This window comes from Echinops telfairi, unplaced genomic scaffold, assembly GCF_000313985.2.
Source record: "Echinops telfairi isolate 266 unplaced genomic scaffold, ASM31398v2 ScPeMD7_7410;HRSCAF=8448, whole genome shotgun sequence".
In the NCBI taxonomy this organism is placed as follows: Eukaryota; Metazoa; Chordata; class Mammalia; order Afrosoricida; family Tenrecidae; genus Echinops; species Echinops telfairi.
This window is the reverse complement of record NW_022111310.1, coordinates 6071459-6077458: the sequence shown is the minus strand read 5'-3', so window position 1 is coordinate 6077458 and position 6000 is coordinate 6071459.

The window sequence follows — 6000 nt, the reverse complement described above, 5'->3', positions numbered from 1 at the left end:
GATGCAAAACTATCCCCTGAGATCACCTGTTAGCGAAATAACAGATTGGCACACAAACTAAAGGCTATTGTTTGTGAGTAAGATGCTCCATTAGAAGAAGTCATCTATGTAAGACCCAAAGGTCAGCAAGAAAGATATGGGAGCCCGGAAACAAGAGTTCTGGAATGAGAAGGTGTGCGCATTGCTAAAAACATAACTAATGTCACTGCACAGTTTGTTACAAATGGTCATGGGATCCTAATTTACTGTTTAAAATTTCCCCAAAAAACTCAATAAAATATTATTTAAAAAGAAAAACAGATGAAAAACCCCAATTCCTATTCTCAAGTCAGAGGAGTCTTCTCTCCCAGGAAAGGGTCTGCCTTGGTGTCCCCACGGTGCTCACGCCCTGGCTAGGAGGCGCCGCCGGCAAGCATGGGCTCAGAGGGAACGCAGAGATGGCTTTCAGAGCACAGCTGCTGGGGCTGTTCCACTCGCTGCAGTCAAAGATCTGAGAGGCACGTTCTCATATCCACCTCAGAGAGCTCAAGTGATTTGCCAAGATTTCACAGGTGAAAAAATATGAAGGCATTATTCAAATCTATTCAGTAGTCACAACTTACACAACCCACCACCAGGCAATACTTCCTTCAGCCTTCTTCAAAGCGTATTGGAACATACTTTTAACTTATCTCCTTACTTCCAGCCTTGTTCCTCAATTCGTCCTTTCACACTAAAACCAAATCACATTTTCTAAAGCAGAATTATGAAGGATACCTTCCTTCTCAAGATTATTCAATGTTTTTACTACTCCTCGAGAATGAAATCTAAAGTTCCCAGCACAGCAAACAGCCCTACTTATTAGGGTTCTGTCTAGATTGTAAAGCTTATTTCCAGCAGCTGATATCAGGGGCTCAAGCGGGAAGAGAATGCTCTGAAAATGATGATGGCGGCATATGGGCAATGTGCTTGACAAATCGGATGACTGTATGGAGTGTGAAAAGAGATGTAAGAGCCTCTAATAAAAGTATTTTTTTAAAAGCTTATTTCCTGATGATTCCACAGCCTTTCACATTTTCAAAATTACTCAGTCCTTCATCCTTCCCTCGTCCATCCAATAAGCCCTTATGTAGTGCATACCATATGTGACAGTTACGTATTACCAACAGGAAGCTTTCTGAGATGCCAGCATCCCTGTTTTCATGGTGTTTGTTTTCTCTTTGGTGAAATAATAAGTAACAGGATTAATAAATTCAGAGAGAAACAAAAAACTACGACTAAAACAGATATAGATACATTAATATTAGAGGGCATATAAATTGGACAAAGTACTCTGCGGTAAGTTAAATGAAAATGTATGTATATATGTATAAAGTTAAATGATAAAAAGGAGCCAACTTTTGAAAGAGAACTTTCTGGAAGAAGAAAATGGGGTAAAGATGCTGCGGAATAAAGGTTTGCCGTGTCAAGGAACATAAGTGAAGCCAGTGTACCTGAGGGATGCAGGACAAAGCAGTAACAGACCGCAAAGCAAGAGGGGATTGGCATTGTGAAGGCAAAAGAGGGCACGAAGCCGGGATGTGGCATGACCAGTTTGTGCCTATATAGGACAAATTTGGAGGAGAAGTTGTAGATTCCTGGCATACAGTTTGCTTGAACCTCTATATTATACCATTTAGCTAATGCTAACTTATCCTTTAGGCCTTAGCCAACATATTAGCCCCTCTGTGAAGCCATCTGACTCACTCAGCAAGATGTTAGTACATCTTTCTCCAGGATCCCATTGCATCAAAGGGAGCCAAAGCAAATGGCCAGCGCCCACTGCCCTTTGGAAGACAAAAGAATAAAGTGCACACCTGGTGTCTGCATTCTTTTTCTTTATATAATAGGAAATACCCAGAGCCTCCCACTCCCCCAATTGACTTCAACTCCATCAGGTGAAGCAGCAGGAAAGCACCAGTTGCCCTTCTAAAGTGGTCCCGGTCATTTCTATACAAAACCAACAGACTAGTTAGTGCCAACTTAACAGCTAAAGGACGAACTTTACAATATCAAGTGCTAAAAGAAATGCTTGTGTAACGCTTATTCTCACATTTGATATTTTCTTGGACTGTTTTTTTTTGTTCTTAAAGCTGCTGTCAGCATTACATTAGCAGATAATCCTGGATATTTAACAGACATTCTCTTATTGAACTCTCCTGATAGAGAAGTCCCCCTACAACAGTCCTTAGGTCAGTGATGTCTTTCAAGAACTGTAGCATCTGGACAAACTTATACATCTCAGGCCGCCCAACTTTCCAATTCAGGCTTCATCTGGAAGTGAAGTTGAAGTATTTCTGCTTTTTTTTTTTCCTTCTGACTTCCCTAATAAGCTTTTAATTTTACTCTTCTGCCCTCAGATTTCTTTCTTGTGGCTTTCTTCACTCCCTAAGTCATTGTCAAACCCTAACTCTCCTACTTGGCAGCAATATCTGGATGTCAAACCCACAAATAAAGAGCCCTTTCTTTCTGAGCTTCCTTAATGGAATCACAGGCGACTCAAAGAACCCATGTGGGAAATATGATGGAAACTATAGGGTTCGACAGCCATGCCTCCAAGCTTATGAAGGAGCCTAGTGGCACAGCGGTCACACGTTGGGCTGCTAGCTGCAAGGTCAGCAGTTCAAAACCACCAGCTTCTCCACAGAAGACGAGGTTTTCTACTCCAGTAAAGAGACAAGTCTGAGAAAGAGAGAGAGAGAGAGAGAGACCCACAAGGCTGTTCTACCCTGTTCTATAAGGTCACTTTGAGTAGAAATTGACTCAATGGCAGGGAGTTTTGTTTGGAGCAGGGTGAGTTGTTTGTTTGTTTGTTTGCTTGTTTAGTCTCCAAGCCCATGGAATATCAAAAAGCGAATCAACCCATCTTCAGTGCCTAAGCACCTTTTGTTAGCCAGCCTTCAGGAAGTTAAAGGGATTCTCCAACCTTCCGTCTTAGGAACCAAGGGGAAGCACTGAAACTCCAATTGTGTGATTTAGAAATGCATTACCGTGGGAACTCGGGTGCCTTGATTAATACGGCACTTCCCCTTCGCCTGCCTCCTAATGAACAGGCCACCATTGCTTCATCGTCCAATCACGGCAATTTTGAGTAACCACAGATGAGACGATCCGAGGTGACCACGGCTTCCTGAGTGGGGAGGAACATAGTGGCCACATTGTTCAGGGCCAGCTATCAAATCAGAGATGGAAGGACTGATTTGTGGGAGTTCACAGAGCAGACGAGGAAAACACTTTTAAAGTGCTGTCACAGTGCTGCTCTCCTTAAAGAAATGGCTCCCTGACAGCTGTTGGTGCCTTCCAGCCTGCCAATGTTTAATTTCTCTCAGCAAAGCAGGGCTTTAATTGGGTTCCTAGGGCAACTAGCTCTGTTATCTTTGACCTTATCAAGGATGCGGGATTTCAAAGCACAGGCGTAGATAGGTCTCCCTTCCTCCCCCATCAAAGGTCTCCCCAGGAACACACCTGGGCTCAGACTTCAGTTTCTCAGAAACCGGAGCAGCCTTTACACGCTTCTTCTCGGGAGTCTTACACCAACATCCCTGTCATTGCCAGACTGTAGGGGAAAGAGAGTGTTCCCGAAGCATAAATTAGATGCAATTCATTTAAGAAACTTTTCACTTGCATATAGCACAGTGAAAGTCTAATATTGGAAGGGTTTGCATCTGGTTTGTTGATTTGATTTACAAAAGTATAACATTCTGAGTCAAAAAAAAATCATATAACTGAACAGTAGGACTTACTTTCAACCTGGTTGAGGGTGAATAATTTCTCTAAAAAGGCAGATGCTGAATCTTAATAACAGAGTTTTTCTAGGCATATAGAATAAAGCATACAGCATCTGCTTTCACAATGCCAACATCTGTTTCTTTGACATGTCTGACTTCCCTTCTGCTAGATCCAGCTGTGAATTTGATATAAAATCTGATATGAAAAACAGATAAATTGCTCTTGACATGCTGGATTCTACTGGCACATCATAAATGAGACTATCAGGATTAGGTTCCTATTCTAAAAGACTAAAAACCTCTGAGTCACACTGGCTAATGACATCCAGATTTCCCCCTGAAATCAAGAAATGAAGAATGTTTCGAAGAAAGAGAGACATCGGGAACAAATAGCATTGTGCACGTTCTCGGTTTATTTTGTAAAGCTTTTTGAAGGACTATTGAAAAGACAGCTATTTAAGATCATCATTAAGAGTGTAATAGTAGAAGATAGTCATATAGTACCCAAGAAAAGACATTTGCTTGAATATAAACTTTTAAAATGCTTTTTAAAAGACAAAGTAGTTTTAAAAGAAATGCAGCTTTGTACAAAGGAAAAAAAAAGATCCTGTATTGAAGAAAACTAAATACTTGGTTCAATAATGAACTGGCCAGCCCTACTATTACATACATGTTATTCCCATGATGTACTTGTTGGTTCATCAAATGTTACTAAGAAGTAATTTCATGCTAGCAAAGCTAGATATTGGGGATATAGATGTTGCTAAGGAAACGTGGTCCCTGCCAAGGGACAACTTATGATCTAGTGGGGAAAGAAATATTTAATGTACAAATGTAAAAGTTAAAATATAATTACAATTTTTGTGAAGGATTGAGGAAACACTACAAAGCACTCTTAGATAAAATAGAGGAGGGCTGTGTTTCATAATGATGGGTTAACTAAGCTTTTCTGAGGAAGGCCCCTTCGACCTGAAATGTGAAGAAAGACAAGATGTTATTTTGAGGAGACAAGGGTGTTCAGATAGCAACGAAGGCATTTAATAAGGTCTTTATGAGAACAAAAATCAATGGAGGCAGTCCCTAGACTGAAAATGACCAACATGGCTAAAAAACATTATGCTAAATAACAGAGAAAGAGGAGACGAGGCCGATGAGGACCGACTGAAGCCACTGAGACTTCGTCCAATGTCTCCATCGTGAACGGAGTTCAGCAGAATGAGGCGGTCTCGGGGCAGACACGCACCACCCACTGACTGACCGTATGATCTCACTGCCAGACTCTCTCTGCATAGGTCCGTGCTCATGAACCTAGCCAGATACCCCAGTCTGTGTAGTGGGTCACTTGTTATTTTCCTCCTTGCTGGGGTCCTACTCTTAAGACTTCCATTATTGTACTCATTTCTGCTGAGCCTCGGTTCAGCCTGATCCTAGACATATTCCTGAATTCTTCATAAAACGTCTATCCCATGGCTGATCACTCTTCTAATAAGTTCTGTGGTCATAAGATCCATTGCCTTCAAATCAATGGCAACTCATAGCAACCATATAACCACTCCACTAAGTTTTGTGGTTATAATTTTTACAAAAACTGATGGCCACACCTGTCTTCCACAGAGGCAAGTGGGTTCAAACCACCAACCTTGCCGTTAGCATCTGAATGCTTAACCACTGCACAGTCCTTGTGGTTACAGCGAACAGCGAAGTGTTCACGTTCTTGCAGGCAGTAGGAGTGACTTGGGAAAACCTCAGGAACAACAGAAACGTGGGGCTTGTTTGGGGTCCATGATCGTTTTAGGGATCTCTTGCCTCTTTTCTCACAGGCTTACTTATTCGTATGATCCAACTGCACTCTGCTGACCGGTCTACTTCTCAGTAGTTCTGTCACCCCCTACTCAGTTTTTCTTATACTTCCTGTGTCAGATGCCTGTGGTTTCTATACCCTAATAACTTTGGTTCTATGTGACTCAGCCAATTTTTCTTCATAGCTAGGATCTGATGGGCTTCATTTGTATTTTTGCATCAGGCCAGTTTATTGATTGGTTGACCTTAGATCAATGTCATCCCTCAACCTCGTTAACTAAGGTGAGAGGGCTTAAAGCCAGATATCAAAAAGCCTTGCTTCTAAAGGGTTGTCTGTTCTGCAGAGATTACACCCATACAATGAATACTTAGAACAGTAGTTATTAAAACTCCTCATTTGCAAAGCAGGGTAATGGGGATAGCATCTCCATCTCTTTCAAAAGGATAATGGGAT